General features: G+C 46.7%; 29 non-coding genes and 12 pseudogenes across 29 annotated transcripts in view; all 41 read left to right on the top strand.

Moving 5' to 3' along the window:
- LOC146218331 (5S ribosomal RNA) overlaps positions 1 to 89 on the top strand; it is a 119-nt gene extending 30 nt beyond the window's left edge. The window contains exon 1 of the ribosomal RNA XR_014751547.1: positions 1 to 89. This exon is cut by the window's left edge and continues 30 nt beyond it. This is a non-coding gene — a ribosomal RNA (5S ribosomal RNA).
- Positions 90 to 263: 174 nt separating this feature from the next.
- On the top strand, positions 264 to 382 carry LOC146218332 (5S ribosomal RNA). The gene has a single exon (XR_014752626.1). It is a non-coding gene; the product is annotated as a 5S ribosomal RNA (ribosomal RNA).
- Positions 383 to 554: 172 nt separating this feature from the next.
- Positions 555 to 673, top strand: LOC146218333 (5S ribosomal RNA). Its single transcript, XR_014751548.1, has one exon. It is a non-coding gene; the product is annotated as a 5S ribosomal RNA (ribosomal RNA).
- Positions 674 to 863: 190 nt separating this feature from the next.
- LOC146218334 (5S ribosomal RNA) lies at positions 864 to 982 on the top strand. Its single transcript, XR_014752203.1, has one exon. It is a non-coding gene; the product is annotated as a 5S ribosomal RNA (ribosomal RNA).
- Positions 983 to 1154: 172 nt separating this feature from the next.
- LOC146218335 (5S ribosomal RNA) lies at positions 1155 to 1273 on the top strand. Its single transcript, XR_014752204.1, has one exon. It is a non-coding gene; the product is annotated as a 5S ribosomal RNA (ribosomal RNA).
- A 188-nt stretch (positions 1274 to 1461) lies between these two features.
- LOC146218336 (5S ribosomal RNA) lies at positions 1462 to 1580 on the top strand (annotated as a pseudogene).
- Positions 1581 to 1766: 186 nt separating this feature from the next.
- On the top strand, positions 1767 to 1885 carry LOC146218337 (5S ribosomal RNA). The gene has a single exon (XR_014752205.1). It is a non-coding gene; the product is annotated as a 5S ribosomal RNA (ribosomal RNA).
- Positions 1886 to 2069: 184 nt separating this feature from the next.
- Positions 2070 to 2188, top strand: LOC146218338 (5S ribosomal RNA). Its single transcript, XR_014752333.1, has one exon. It is a non-coding gene; the product is annotated as a 5S ribosomal RNA (ribosomal RNA).
- A 202-nt stretch (positions 2189 to 2390) lies between these two features.
- LOC146218339 (5S ribosomal RNA) lies at positions 2391 to 2509 on the top strand. Its single transcript, XR_014751549.1, has one exon. It is a non-coding gene; the product is annotated as a 5S ribosomal RNA (ribosomal RNA).
- Positions 2510 to 2687: 178 nt separating this feature from the next.
- Positions 2688 to 2796, top strand: LOC146218340 (5S ribosomal RNA; annotated as a pseudogene).
- Positions 2797 to 2970: 174 nt separating this feature from the next.
- On the top strand, positions 2971 to 3089 carry LOC146218341 (5S ribosomal RNA). The gene has a single exon (XR_014751550.1). It is a non-coding gene; the product is annotated as a 5S ribosomal RNA (ribosomal RNA).
- Positions 3090 to 3261: 172 nt separating this feature from the next.
- LOC146218342 (5S ribosomal RNA) lies at positions 3262 to 3380 on the top strand (annotated as a pseudogene).
- Positions 3381 to 3566: 186 nt separating this feature from the next.
- Positions 3567 to 3685, top strand: LOC146218343 (5S ribosomal RNA). The gene has a single exon (XR_014751551.1). It is a non-coding gene; the product is annotated as a 5S ribosomal RNA (ribosomal RNA).
- A 178-nt stretch (positions 3686 to 3863) lies between these two features.
- LOC146218344 (5S ribosomal RNA) lies at positions 3864 to 3982 on the top strand. Its single transcript, XR_014751553.1, has one exon. It is a non-coding gene; the product is annotated as a 5S ribosomal RNA (ribosomal RNA).
- Positions 3983 to 4152: 170 nt separating this feature from the next.
- Positions 4153 to 4271, top strand: LOC146218345 (5S ribosomal RNA). The gene has a single exon (XR_014751696.1). It is a non-coding gene; the product is annotated as a 5S ribosomal RNA (ribosomal RNA).
- Positions 4272 to 4469: 198 nt separating this feature from the next.
- On the top strand, positions 4470 to 4588 carry LOC146218346 (5S ribosomal RNA; annotated as a pseudogene).
- Positions 4589 to 4762: 174 nt separating this feature from the next.
- On the top strand, positions 4763 to 4881 carry LOC146218347 (5S ribosomal RNA; annotated as a pseudogene).
- A 186-nt stretch (positions 4882 to 5067) lies between these two features.
- Positions 5068 to 5186, top strand: LOC146218348 (5S ribosomal RNA). Its single transcript, XR_014751554.1, has one exon. It is a non-coding gene; the product is annotated as a 5S ribosomal RNA (ribosomal RNA).
- Positions 5187 to 5362: 176 nt separating this feature from the next.
- Positions 5363 to 5481, top strand: LOC146218349 (5S ribosomal RNA; annotated as a pseudogene).
- A 182-nt stretch (positions 5482 to 5663) lies between these two features.
- Positions 5664 to 5782, top strand: LOC146218350 (5S ribosomal RNA). The gene has a single exon (XR_014752385.1). It is a non-coding gene; the product is annotated as a 5S ribosomal RNA (ribosomal RNA).
- A 184-nt stretch (positions 5783 to 5966) lies between these two features.
- LOC146218351 (5S ribosomal RNA) lies at positions 5967 to 6085 on the top strand. Its single transcript, XR_014751555.1, has one exon. It is a non-coding gene; the product is annotated as a 5S ribosomal RNA (ribosomal RNA).
- Positions 6086 to 6253: 168 nt separating this feature from the next.
- Positions 6254 to 6372, top strand: LOC146218352 (5S ribosomal RNA). The gene has a single exon (XR_014752258.1). It is a non-coding gene; the product is annotated as a 5S ribosomal RNA (ribosomal RNA).
- Positions 6373 to 6558: 186 nt separating this feature from the next.
- On the top strand, positions 6559 to 6677 carry LOC146218353 (5S ribosomal RNA). The gene has a single exon (XR_014751556.1). It is a non-coding gene; the product is annotated as a 5S ribosomal RNA (ribosomal RNA).
- A 178-nt stretch (positions 6678 to 6855) lies between these two features.
- On the top strand, positions 6856 to 6974 carry LOC146218354 (5S ribosomal RNA). The gene has a single exon (XR_014751557.1). It is a non-coding gene; the product is annotated as a 5S ribosomal RNA (ribosomal RNA).
- A 172-nt stretch (positions 6975 to 7146) lies between these two features.
- On the top strand, positions 7147 to 7265 carry LOC146218355 (5S ribosomal RNA). The gene has a single exon (XR_014752334.1). It is a non-coding gene; the product is annotated as a 5S ribosomal RNA (ribosomal RNA).
- A 174-nt stretch (positions 7266 to 7439) lies between these two features.
- LOC146218356 (5S ribosomal RNA) lies at positions 7440 to 7558 on the top strand (annotated as a pseudogene).
- Positions 7559 to 7974: 416 nt separating this feature from the next.
- On the top strand, positions 7975 to 8093 carry LOC146218357 (5S ribosomal RNA; annotated as a pseudogene).
- A 184-nt stretch (positions 8094 to 8277) lies between these two features.
- LOC146218358 (5S ribosomal RNA) lies at positions 8278 to 8396 on the top strand. The gene has a single exon (XR_014752369.1). It is a non-coding gene; the product is annotated as a 5S ribosomal RNA (ribosomal RNA).
- Positions 8397 to 8574: 178 nt separating this feature from the next.
- On the top strand, positions 8575 to 8693 carry LOC146218359 (5S ribosomal RNA). The gene has a single exon (XR_014751558.1). It is a non-coding gene; the product is annotated as a 5S ribosomal RNA (ribosomal RNA).
- A 174-nt stretch (positions 8694 to 8867) lies between these two features.
- LOC146218360 (5S ribosomal RNA) lies at positions 8868 to 8986 on the top strand. The gene has a single exon (XR_014751559.1). It is a non-coding gene; the product is annotated as a 5S ribosomal RNA (ribosomal RNA).
- Positions 8987 to 9160: 174 nt separating this feature from the next.
- On the top strand, positions 9161 to 9279 carry LOC146218361 (5S ribosomal RNA; annotated as a pseudogene).
- Positions 9280 to 9698: 419 nt separating this feature from the next.
- On the top strand, positions 9699 to 9817 carry LOC146218362 (5S ribosomal RNA; annotated as a pseudogene).
- A 184-nt stretch (positions 9818 to 10001) lies between these two features.
- On the top strand, positions 10002 to 10120 carry LOC146218363 (5S ribosomal RNA). The gene has a single exon (XR_014751896.1). It is a non-coding gene; the product is annotated as a 5S ribosomal RNA (ribosomal RNA).
- Positions 10121 to 10292: 172 nt separating this feature from the next.
- LOC146218364 (5S ribosomal RNA) lies at positions 10293 to 10411 on the top strand. Its single transcript, XR_014751560.1, has one exon. It is a non-coding gene; the product is annotated as a 5S ribosomal RNA (ribosomal RNA).
- Positions 10412 to 10581: 170 nt separating this feature from the next.
- Positions 10582 to 10700, top strand: LOC146218365 (5S ribosomal RNA). The gene has a single exon (XR_014751561.1). It is a non-coding gene; the product is annotated as a 5S ribosomal RNA (ribosomal RNA).
- A 172-nt stretch (positions 10701 to 10872) lies between these two features.
- LOC146218366 (5S ribosomal RNA) lies at positions 10873 to 10991 on the top strand. The gene has a single exon (XR_014751562.1). It is a non-coding gene; the product is annotated as a 5S ribosomal RNA (ribosomal RNA).
- Positions 10992 to 11173: 182 nt separating this feature from the next.
- LOC146218367 (5S ribosomal RNA) lies at positions 11174 to 11292 on the top strand. Its single transcript, XR_014751564.1, has one exon. It is a non-coding gene; the product is annotated as a 5S ribosomal RNA (ribosomal RNA).
- Positions 11293 to 11488: 196 nt separating this feature from the next.
- LOC146218368 (5S ribosomal RNA) lies at positions 11489 to 11607 on the top strand. Its single transcript, XR_014752542.1, has one exon. It is a non-coding gene; the product is annotated as a 5S ribosomal RNA (ribosomal RNA).
- A 176-nt stretch (positions 11608 to 11783) lies between these two features.
- On the top strand, positions 11784 to 11902 carry LOC146218369 (5S ribosomal RNA). The gene has a single exon (XR_014752418.1). It is a non-coding gene; the product is annotated as a 5S ribosomal RNA (ribosomal RNA).
- A 180-nt stretch (positions 11903 to 12082) lies between these two features.
- On the top strand, positions 12083 to 12200 carry LOC146218370 (5S ribosomal RNA; annotated as a pseudogene).
- A 168-nt stretch (positions 12201 to 12368) lies between these two features.
- On the top strand, positions 12369 to 12477 carry LOC146218371 (5S ribosomal RNA; annotated as a pseudogene).
- Positions 12478 to 12500: the final 23 nt, after the last annotated feature.

A 12500-nucleotide genomic window follows, 5' to 3' on the forward strand; every position in this document is an offset into this window, starting at 1 on the left:
GATCTCGTCTGATCTCGGAAGCTAAGCAGGGTCGGGCCTGGTTAGTACTTGGATGGGAGACCGCCTGGGAATACCAGGTGCTGTATGCTCTTTTGCTCATTCACTTAGAAACTGAAATCTTGCAATATGCACAAGTAGTCCTTCATGAAAGGGGCTGGAAGCTGTTTTCATTTTGACACGAGAGAGAGAGAGAGAGAGACCACCTTGCATTGTCAATTGCTAAATCTGTATATGGATAAGTAGCCTATGGTTGTCAACTTATTTCGTACGGCCATACCAGCCTGGCAACGCCCGATCTCGACTGATCTCGGAAGCTAAGCAGGGTCGGGCCTGGTTAGTACTTGGATGGGAGACCGCCTGGGAATACCAGGTGCTGTATGCTCTTTTGCTCATTCACTTAGAAACTGACATCTTGCAATATGCACAAGTAGTCCTTCATGAAAGGGGCTGGAAGCTGTTTTCATTTTGACACGAGAGAGAGAGAGAGAGACTACCTTGCATTGTCAATTGCTAAATCTGTATATGGATAAGTAGCCTATGGTTGTCAACTTATTTCGTACGGCCATACCAGCCTGGCAACGCCCGATCTCGTCTGATCTCGGAAGCTAAGCAGGGTCGGGCCTGGTTAGTACTTGGATGGGAGACCGCCTGGGAATACCAGGTGCTGTATGCTCTTTTGCTCATTCACTTAGAAACTGACATCTTGCAATATGCACAAGTAGTCCTTCATGAAAGGGGCTGGAAGCTGTTTTCATTTTGACACGAGAGAGAGAGAGAGAGAGAGAGAGAGAGAGAGAGACCACCTTGCATTGTCAATTGCTAAATCTGTATATGGATAAGTAGCCTATGGTTGTCAACTTATTTCGTACGGCCATACCAGCCTGGCAACGCCCGATCACGTCTGATCTCGGAAGCTAAGCAGGGTCGGGCCTGGTTAGTACTTGGATGGGAGACCGCCTGGGAATACCAGGTGCTGTATGCTCTTTTGCTCATTCACTTAGAAACTGACATCTTGCAATATGCACAAGTAGTCCTTCATGAAAGGGGCTGGAAGCTGTTTTCATTTTGACACGAGAGAGAGAGAGAGAGACCACCTTGCATTGTCAATTGCTAAATCTGTATATGGATAAGTAGCCTATGGTTGTCAACTTATTTCGTACGGCCATACCAGCCTGGCAACGCCCGATCACGTCTGATCTCGGAAGCTAAGCAGGGTCGGGCCTGGTTAGTACTTGGATGGGAGACCGCCTGGGAATACCAGGTGCTGTATGCTCTTTTGCTCATTCACTTAGAAACTGACATCTTGCAATATGCACAAGTAGTCCTTCATGAAAGGGGCTGGAAGCTGTTTTCATTTTGACACGAGAGAGAGAGAGAGAGAGAGAGAGAGAGAGAGACTACCTTGCATTGTCAATTGCTAAATCTGTATATGGATAAGTAGCCTATGGTTGTCAACTTATTTCGTACGGCCATACCAGCCTGGCAACGCCCGTTCACGTCTGATCTCGGAAGCTAAGCAGGGTCGGGCCTGGTTAGTACTTGGATGGGAGACCGCCTGGGAATACCAGGTGCTGTATGCTCTTTTGCTCATTCACTTAGAAACTGACATCTTGCAATATGCACAAGTAGTCCTTCATGAAAGGGGCTGGAAGCTGTTTTCATTTTGACACGAGAGAGAGAGAGAGAGAGAGAGAGAGAGAGACCACCTTGCATTGTCAATTGCTAAATCTGTATATGGATAAGTAGCCTATGGTTGTCAACTTATTTCGTACGGCCATACCAGCCTGGCAACGCCCGATCACGTCTGATCTCGGAAGCTAAGCAGGGTCGGGCCTGGTTAGTACTTGGATGGGAGACCGCCTGGGAATACCAGGTGCTGTATGCTCTTTTGCTCATTCACTTAGAAACTGACATCTTGCAATATGCACAAGTAGTCCTTCATGAAAGGGGCTGGAAGCTGTTTTCATTTTGACACGAGAGAGAGAGAGAGAGAGAGAGAGAGAGACTACCTTGCATTGTCAATTGCTAAATCTGTATATGGATAAGTAGCCTATGGTTGTCAACTTATTTTGTACGGCCATACCAGCCTGGCAACGCCCGATCTCGTCTGATCTCGGAAGCTAAGCAGGGTCGGGCCTGGTTAGTACTTGGATGGGAGACCGCCTGGGAATACCAGGTGCTGTATGCTCTTTTGCTCATTCACTTAGAAACTGACATCTTGCAATATGCACAAGTAGTCCTTCATGAAAGGGACTGGAAGCTGTTTTCATTTTGACACGAGAGAGAGAGAGAGAGAGAGAGAGAGAGAGAGAGAGAGAGAGAGAGACTACCTTGCATTGTCAATTGCTAAATCTGTATATGGATAAGTAGCCTATGGTTGTCAACTTATTTCGTACGGCCATACCAGCCTGGCAACGCCCGATCTCGTCTGATCTCGGAAGCTAAGCAGGGTCGGGCCTGGTTAGTACTTGGATGGGAGACCGCCTGGGAATACCAGGTGCTGTATGCTCTTTTGCTCATTCACTTAGAAACTGAAATCTTGCAATATGCACAAGTAGTCCTTCATGAAAGGGGCTGGAAGCTGTTTTCATTTTGACACGAGAGAGAGAGAGAGAGAGAGAGACCACCTTGCATTGTCAATTGCTAAATCTGTATATGGATAAGTAGCCTATGGTTGTCAACTTATTTCGTACGGCCATACCAGCCTGGCAACGCCTGATCTCGGAAGCTAAGCAGGGTCGGGCCTGGTTAGTACTTGGATGGGAGACCGCCTGGGAATACCAGGTGCTGTATGCTCTTTTGCTCATTCACTTAGAAACTGACATCTTGCAATATGCACAAGTAGTCCTTCATGAAAGGGGCTGGAAGCTGTTTTCATTTTGACACGAGAGATAGAGAGAGAGAGACCACCTTGCATTGTCAATTGCTAAATCTGTATATGGATAAGTAGACTATGGTTGTCAACTTATTTCGTACGGCCATACCAGCCTGGCAACGCCCGATCTCGTCTGATCTCGGAAGCTAAGCAGGGTCGGGCCTGGTTAGTACTTGGATGGGAGACCGCCTGGGAATACCAGGTGCTGTATGCTCTTTTGCTCATTCACTTAGAAACTGAAATCTTGCAATATGCACAAGTAGTCCTTCATGAAAGGGGCTGGAAGCTGTTTTCATTTTGACACGAGAGAGAGAGAGAGAGAGCACTTTGCATTGTCAATTGCTAAATCTGTATATGGATAAGTAGCCTATGGTTGTCAACTTATTTTGTACGGCTATACCAGCCTGGCAACGCCCGATCTCGTCTGATCTCGGAAGCTAAGCATGGTCGGGCCTGGTTAGTACTTGGATGGGAGACCGCCTGGGAATACCAGGTGCTGTATGCTCTTTTGCTCATTCACTTAGAAACTGAAATCTTGCAATATGCACAAGTAGTCCTTCATGAAAGGGGCTGGAAGCTGTTTTCATTTTGACACGAGAGAGAGAGAGAGAGAGAGAGAGAGAGAGACTACCTTGCATTGTCAATTGCTAAATCTGTATATGGATAAGTAGCCTATGGTTGTCAACTTATTTCGTACGGCCATACCAGCCTGGCAACGCCCGATCTCGTCTGATCTCGGAAGCTAAGCAGGGTCGGGCCTGGTTAGTACTTGGATGGGAGACCGCCTGGGAATACCAGGTGCTGTATGCTCTTTTGCTCATTCACTTAGAAACTGAAATCTTGCAATATGCACAAGTAGTCCTTCATGAAAGGGGCTGGAAGCTGTTTTCATTTTGACACGAGAGAGAGAGAGAGAGAGAGAGACCACCTTGCATTGTCAATTGCTAAATCTGTATATGGATAAGTAGCCTATGGTTGTCAACTTATTTCGTACGGCCATACCAGCCTGGCAACGCCCGATCTCGTCTGATCTCGGAAGCTAAGCAGGGTCGGGCCTGGTTAGTACTTGGATGGGAGACCGCCTGGGAATACCAGGTGCTGTATGCTCATTCACTTAGAAACTGAAATCTTGCAATATGCACAAGTAGTCCTTCATGAAAGGGGCTGGAAGCTGTTTTCATTTTGACACGAGAGGGAGAGAGAGAGAGAGAGACCACCTTGCATTGTCAATTGCTAAATCTGTATATGGATAAGTAGCCTATGGTTGTCAACTTATTTCGTACGGCCATACCAGCCTGGCAACGCCCGATCTCGTCTGATCTCGGAAGCTAAGCAGGGTTGGGCCTGGTTAGTACTTGGATGGGAGACCGCCTGGGAATACCAGGTGCTGTATGCTCTTTTGCTCATTCACTTAGAAACTGAAATCTTGCAATATGCACAAGTAGTCCTTCATGAAAGGGGCTGGAAGCTGTTTTCATTTTGACACGAGAGAGAGAGAGAGAGAGAGAGAGAGAGATAGAGAGAGAGAGACTACCTTGCATTGTCAATTGCTAAATCTGTATATGGATAAGTAGCCTATGGTTGTCAACTTATTTCGTACGGCCATACCAGCCTGGCAACGCCCAATCTCGTCTAATCTCGGAAGCTAAGCAGGGTCGGGCCTGGTTAGTACTTGGATGGGAGACCGCCTGGGAATACCAGGTGCTGTATGCTCTTTTGCTCATTCACTTAGAAACTGAAATCTTGCAATATGCACAAGTAGTCCTTCATGAAAGGGGCTGGAAGCTGTTTTCATTTTGACACGAGAGAGAGAGAGAGAGAGACCACTTTGCATTGTCAATTGCTAAATCTGTATATGGATAAGTAGCCTATGGTTGTCAACTTATTTTGTACGGCTATACCAGCCTGGCAACGCCCGATCTCGTCTGATCTCGGAAGCTAAGCATGGTCGGGCCTGGTTAGTACTTGGATGGGAGACCGCCTGGGAATACCAGGTGCTGTATGCTCTTTTGCTCATTCACTTAGAAACTGAAATCTTGCAATATGCACAAGTAGTCCTTCATGAAAGGGGCTGGAAGCTGTTTTCATTTTGACACGAGAGAGAGAGAGAGAGAGAGAGAGAGAGAGACCACCTTGCATTGTCAATTGCTAAATCTGTATATGGATAAGTAGCCTATGGTTGTCAACTTATTTCGTACGGCCATACCAGCCTGGCAACGCCCGATCTCGTCTGATCTCGGAAGCTAAGCAGGGTCGGGCCTGGTTAGTACTTGGATGGGAGACCGCCTGGGAATACCAGGTGCTGTATGCTCTTTTGCTCATTCACTTAGAAACTGAAATCTTGCAATATGCACAAGTAGTCCTTCATGAAAGGGGCTGGAAGCTGTATTCATTTTGACACGAGAGAGAGAGAGAGAGAGAGACCACCTTGCATTGTCAATTGCTAAATCTGTATATGGATAAGTAGCCTATGGTTGTCAACTTATTTTGTACGGCTATACCAGCCTGGCAACGCCCGATCTCGTCTGATCTCGGAAGCTAAGCATGGTCGGGCCTGGTTAGTACTTGGATGGGAGACCGCCTGGGAATACCAGGTGCTGTATGCTCTTTTGCTCATTCACTTAGAAACTGAAATCTTGCAATATGCACAAGTAGTCCTTCATGAAAGGGGCTGGAAGCTGTTTTCATTTTGACACGAGAGAGAGAGAGAGAGAGAGAGAGAGACTACCTTGCATTGTCAATTGCTAAATCTGTATATGGATAAGTAGCCTATGGTTGTCAACTTATTTCGTACGGCCATACCAGCCTGGCAATGCCCGATCTCGTCTGATCTCGGAAGCTAAGCAGGGTCGGGCCTGGTTAGTACTTGGATGGGAGACCGCCTGGGAATACCAGGTGCTGTATGCTCTTTTGCTCATTCACTTAGAAACTGAAATCTTGCAATATGCACAAGTAGTCCTTCATGAAAGGGGCTGGAAGCTGTTTTCATTTTGACACGAGAGAGAGAGAGAGAGAGAGAGAGAGAGACCACCTTGCATTGTCAATTGCTAAATCTGTATATGGATAAGTAGCCTATGGTTGTCAACTTATTTCGTACGGCCATACCAGCCTGGCAACGCCCGATCTCGTCTGATCTCGGAAGCTAAGCAGGGTCGGGCCTGGTTAGTACTTGGATGGGAGACCGCCTGGGAATACCAGGTGCTGTATGCTCTTTTGCTCATTCACTTAGAAACTGAAATCTTGCAATATGCACAAGTAGTCCTTCATGAAAGGGGCTGGAAGCTGTTTTCATTTTGACACGAGAGAGAGAGAGACTACCTTGCATTGTCAATTGCTAAATCTGTATATGGATAAGTAGCCTATGGTTGTCAACTTATTTCGTACGGCCATACCAGCCTGGCAACGCCCGATCTCGTCTGATCTCGGAAGCTAAGCAGGCTAGGGCCTGGTTAGTACTTGGATGGGAGACCGCCTGGGAATACCAGGTGCTGTATGCTCTTTTGCTCATTCACTTAGAAACTGAAATCTTGCAATATGCACAAGTAGTCCTTCATGAAAGGGGCTGGAAGCTGTTTTCATTTTGACACGAGAGAGAGAGAGAGAGAGAGAGAGAGAGAGACCACCTTGCATTGTCAATTGCTAAATCTGTATATGGATAAGTAGCCTATGGTTGTCAACTTATTTCGTACGGCCATACCAGCCTGGCAACGCCCGATCTCGTCTGATCTCGGAAGCTAAGCAGGGTCGGGCCTGGTTAGTACTTGGATGGGAGACCGCCTGGGAATACCAGGTGCTGTATGCTCTTTTGCTCATTCACTTAGAAACTGAAATCTTGCAATATGCACAAGTAGTCCTTCATGAAAGGGGCTGGAAGCTGTTTTCATTTTGACACGAGAGAGAGAGAGAGAGAGAGAGACTACCTTGCATTGTCAATTGCTAAATCTGTATATGGATAAGTAGCCTATGGTTGTCAACTTATTTCGTACGGCCATACCAGCCTGGCAACGCCCGATCTCGTCTGATCTCGGAAGCTAAGCAGGGTCGGGCCTGGTTAGTACTTGGATGGGAGACCGCCTGGGAATACCAGGTGCTGTATGCTCTTTTGCTCATTCACTTAGAAACTGAAATCTTGCAATATGCACAAGTAGTCCTTCATGAAAGGGGCTGGAAGCTGTTTTCATTTTGACACGAGAGAGAGAGAGAGAGACCACCTTGCATTGTCAATTGCTAAATCTGTATATGGATAAGTAGCCTATGGTTGTCAACTTATTTTGTACGGCCATACCAGCCTGGCAACGCCCGATCTCGTCTGATCTCGGAAGCTAAGCAGGGTCGGGCCTGGTTAGTACTTGGATGGGAGACCGCCTGGGAATACCAGGTGCTGTATGCTCTTTTGCTCATTCACTTAGAAACTGAAATCTTGCAATATGCACAAGTAGTCCTTCATGAAAGGGGCTGGAAGCTGTTTTCATTTTGACACGAGAGAGAGAGAGAGAGAGACCACCTTGCATTGTCAATTGCTAAATCTGTATATGGATAAGTAGCCTATGGTTGTCAACTTATTTTGTACGGCTATACCAGCCTGGCAACGCCCGATCTCGTCTGATCTCGGAAGCTAAGCATGGTCGGGCCTGGTTAGTACTTGGATGGGAGACCGCCTGGGAATACCAGGTGCTGTATGCTCTTTTGCTCATTCACTTAGAAACTGAAATCTTGCAATATGCACAAGTAGTCCTTCATGAAAGGGGCTGGAAGCTGTTTTCATTTTGACACGAGAGAGAGAGAGAGACCACCTTGCATTGTCAATTGCTAAATCTGTATATGGATAAGTAGCCTATGGTTGTCAACTTATTTCGTACGGCCATACCAGCCTGGTTAGTACTTGGATGGGAGACCGCCTGGGAATACCAGGTGCTGTATGCTCTTTTGCTCATTCACTTAGAAACTGAAATCTTGCAATATGCACAAGTAGTCCTTCATGAAAGGGGCTGGAAGCTGTTTTCATTTTGACACGAGAGAGAGAGAGAGAGAGAGACCACCTTGCATTGTCAATTGCTAAATCTGTATATGGATAAGTAGCCTATGGTTGTCAACTTATTTTGTACGGCTATACCAGCCTGGCAACGCCCGATCTCGTCTGATCTCGGAAGCTAAGCATGGTCGGGCCTGGTTAGTACTTGGATGGGAGACCGCCTGGGAATACCAGGTGCTGTATGCTCTTTTGCTCATTCACTTAGAAACTGAAATCTTGCAATATGCACAAGTAGTCCTTCATGAAAGGGGCTGGAAGCTGTTTTCATTTTGACACGAGAGAGAGAGAGAGAGAGAGAGAGAGAGACCACCTTGCATTGTCAATTGCTAAATCTGTATATGGATAAGTAGCCTATGGTTGTCAACTTATTTCGTACGGCCATACCAGCCTGGCAACGCCCGATCTCGTCTGATCTCGGAAGCTAAGCAGGCTAGGGCCTGGTTAGTACTTGGATGGGAGACCGCCTGGGAATACCAGGTGCTGTATGCTCTTTTGCTCATTCACTTAGAAACTGAAATCTTGCAATATGCACAAGTAGTCCTTCATGAAAGGGGCTGGAAGCTGTTTTCATTTTGACACGAGAGAGAGAGAGAGAGAGAGAGACTACCTTGCATTGTCAATTGCTAAATCTGTATATGGATAAGTAGCCTATGGTTGTCAACTTATTTCGTACGGCCATACCAGCCTGGCAACGCCCGATCTCGTCTGATCTCGGAAGCTAAGCAGGGTCGGGCCTGGTTAGTACTTGGATGGGAGACCGCCTGGGAATACCAGGTGCTGTATGCTCTTTTGCTCATTCACTTAGAAACTGAAATCTTGCAATATGCACAAGTAGTCCTTCATGAAAGGGGCTGGAAGCTGTTTTCATTTTGACACGAGAGAGAGAGAGAGAGAGACCACCTTGCATTGTCAATTGCTAAATCTGTATATGGATAAGTAGCCTATGGTTGTCAACTTATTTCGTACGGCCATACCAGCCTGGCAACGCCCGATCTCGTCTGATCTCGGAAGCTAAGCAGGGTCGGGCCTGGTTAGTACTTGGATGGGAGACCGCCTGGGAATACCAGGTGCTGTATGCTCTTTTGCTCATTCACTTAGAAACTGAAATCTTGCAATATGCACAAGTAGTCCTTCATGAAAGGGGCTGGAAGCTGTTTTCATTTTGACACGAGAGAGAGAGAGAGAGAGACCACCTTGCATTGTCAATTGCTAAATCTGTATATGGATAAGTAGCCTATGGTTGTCAACTTATTTTGTACGGCTATACCAGCCTGGCAACGCCCGATCTCGTCTGATCTCGGAAGCTAAGCATGGTCGGGCCTGGTTAGTACTTGGATGGGAGACCGCCTGGGAATACCAGGTGCTGTATGCTCTTTTGCTCATTCACTTAGAAACTGAAATCTTGCAATATGCACAAGTAGTCCTTCATGAAAGGGGCTGGAAGCTGTTTTCATTTTGACACAGAGAGAGAGAGAGAGACCACCTTGCATTGTCAATTGCTAAATCTGTATATGGATAAGTAGCCTATGGTTGTCAACTTATTTCGTACGGCCATACCAGCCTGGTTAGTACTTGGATGGGAGACCGCCTGGGAATACCAGGTGCTGTATGCTCTTTTGCTCATTCACTTAGAAACTGAAATCTTGCAATATGCACAAGTAGTCCTTCATGAAAGGGGCTGGAAGCTGTTTTCATTTTGACACGAGAGAGAGAGAGAGAGAGAGAGACCACCTTGCATTGTCAATTGCTAAATCTGTATATGGATAAGTAGCCTATGGTTGTCAACTTATTTTGTACGGCTATACCAGCCTGGCAACGCCCGATCTCGTCTGATCTCGGAAGCTAAGCATGGTCGGGCCTGGTTAGTACTTGGATGGGAGACCGCCTGGGAATACCAGGTGCTGTATGCTCTTTTGCTCATTCACTTAGAAACTGAAATCTTGCAATATGCACAAGTAGTCCTTCATGAAAGGGGCTGGAAGCTGTTTTCATTTTGACACGAGAGAGAGAGAGAGAGAGAGAGAGAGAGACCACCTTGCATTGTCAATTGCTAAATCTGTATATGGATAAGTAGCCTATGGTTGTCAACTTATTTCGTACGGCCATACCAGCCTGGCAACGCCCGATCTCGTCTGATCTCGCAAGCTAAGCAGGCTAGGGCCTGGTTAGTACTTGGATGGGAGACCGCCTGGGAATACCAGGTGCTGTATGCTCTTTTGCTCATTCACTTAGAAACTGAAATCTTGCAATATGCACAAGTAGTCCTTCATGAAAGGGGCTGGAAGCTGTTTTCATTTTGACACGAGAGAGAGAGAGAGAGACCACCTTGCATTGTCAATTGCTAAATCTGTATATGGATAAGTAGCCTATGGTTGTCAACTTATTTCGTACGGCCATACCAGCCTGGCAACGCCCGATCTCGTCTGATCTCGGAAGCTAAGCAGGGTCGGGCCTGGTTAGTACTTGGATGGGAGACCGCCTGGGAATACCAGGTGCTGTATGCTCATTCACTTAGAAACTGAAATCTTGCAATATGCACAAGTAGTCCTTCATGAAAGGGGCTGGAAGCTGTTTTCATTTTGACACGAGAGGGAGAGAGAGAGAGAGAGACCACCTTGCATTGTCAATTGCTAAATCTGTATATGGATAAGTAGCCTATGGTTGTCAACTTATTTCGTACGGCCATACCAGCCTGGCAACGCCCGATCTCGTCTGATCTCGGAAGCTAAGCAGGGTCGGGCCTGGTTAGTACTTGGATGGGAGACCGCCTGGGAATACCAGGTGCTGTATGCTCTTTTGCTCATTCACTTAGAAACTGAAATCTTGCAATATGCACAAGTAGTCCTTCATGAAAGGGGCTGGAAGCTGTTTTCATTTTGACACGAGAGAGAGAGAGAGAGACCACCTTGCATTGTCAATTGCTAAATCTGTATATGGATAAGTAGCCTATGGTTGTCAACTTATTTCGTACGGCCATACCAGCCTGGCAACGCCCGATCTCGTCTGATCTCGGAAGCTAAGCAGGGTCGGGCCTGGTTAGTACTTGGATGGGAGACCGCCTGGGAATACCAGGTGCTGTATGCTCTTTTGCTCATTCACTTAGAAACTGAAATCTTGCAATATGCACAAGTAGTCCTTCATGAAAGGGGCTGGAAGCTGTTTTCATTTTGACACGAGAGAGAGAGAGAGAGAGAGAGAGAGACCACCTTGCATTGTCAATTGCTAAATCTGTATATGGATAAGTAGCCTATGGTTGTCAACTTATTTCGTACGGCCATACCAGCCTGGCAACGCCCGATCTCGTCTGATCTCGGAAGCTAAGCAGGGTCGGGCCTGGTTAGTACTTGGATGGGAGACCGCCTGGGAATACCAGGTGCTGTATGCTCTTTTGCTCATTCACTTAGAAACTGACATCTTGCAATATGCACAAGTAGTCCTTCATGAAAGGGGCTGGAAGCTGTTTTCATTTTGACACGAGAGAGAGAGAGAGAGAGAGAGAGAGAGAGAGAGAGAGAGACTACCTTGCATTGTCAATTGCTAAATCTGTATATGGATAAGTAGCCTATGGTTGTCAACTTATTTAGTACGGCCATACCAGCCTGGCAACGCCCGATCTCGTCTGATCTCGGAAGCTAAGCAGGGTCGGGCCTGGTTAGTACTTGGATGGGAGACCGCCTGGGAATACCAGGTGCTGTATGCTCTTTTGCTCATTCACTTAGAAACTGACATCTTGCAATATGCACAAGTAGTCCTTCATGAAAGGGAATGGAAGCTGTTTTCATTTTGACACGAGAGAGAGAGAGAGAGAGAGACCACCTTGCATTGTCAATTGCTAAATCTGTATATGGATAAGTAGCCTATGGTTGTCAACTTATTTCGTACGGCCATACCAGCCTGGCAACGCCTGATCTCGTCTGATCTCGGAAGCTAAGCAGGGTCGGGCCTGGTTAGTACTTGGATGGGAGACCGCCTGGGAATACCAGGTGCTGTATGCTCTTTTGCTCATTCACTTAGAAACTGAAATCTTGCAATATGCACAAGTAGTCCTTCATGAAAGGGGCTGGAAGCTGTTTTCATTTTGACACGAGAGAGAGAGAGAGAGAGAGAGAGACCACCTTGCATTGTCAATTGCTAAATCTGTATATGGATAAGTAGCCTATGGTTGTCAACTTATTTCGTACGGCCATACCAGCCTGGCAACGTCCGATCTCGTCTGATCTCGGAAGCTAAGCAGGGTCGGGCTGGTTAGTACTTGGATGGGAGACCGCCTGGGAATACCAGGTGCTGTATGCTCTTTTGCTCATTCACTTAGAAACTGAAATCTTGCAATATGCACAAGTAGTCCTTCATGAAAGGGGCTGGAAGCTGTTTTCATTTTGACACGAGAGAGAGAGAGACCACCTTGCATTGTCAATTGCTAAATCTGTATATGGATAAGTAGCCTATGGTTGTCAACTTATTTCGTACGGCCATACCAGCCTGGCAACGCCCGATCTCGGAAGCTAAGCAGGGTCGGGCCTGGTTAGTACTTGGATGGGAGACCGCCTGGGAATACCAGGTGCTGTATGCTCTTTTGCTCATTCACTTAGAAAC

The sequence above is a fragment of the Hypomesus nipponensis genome, chromosome 28 (genome assembly GCF_054491055.1).
Source record: "Hypomesus nipponensis isolate SF chromosome 28, ASM5449105v1, whole genome shotgun sequence".
Lineage (NCBI taxonomy): Eukaryota > Metazoa > Chordata > Actinopteri > Osmeriformes > Osmeridae > Hypomesus > Hypomesus nipponensis.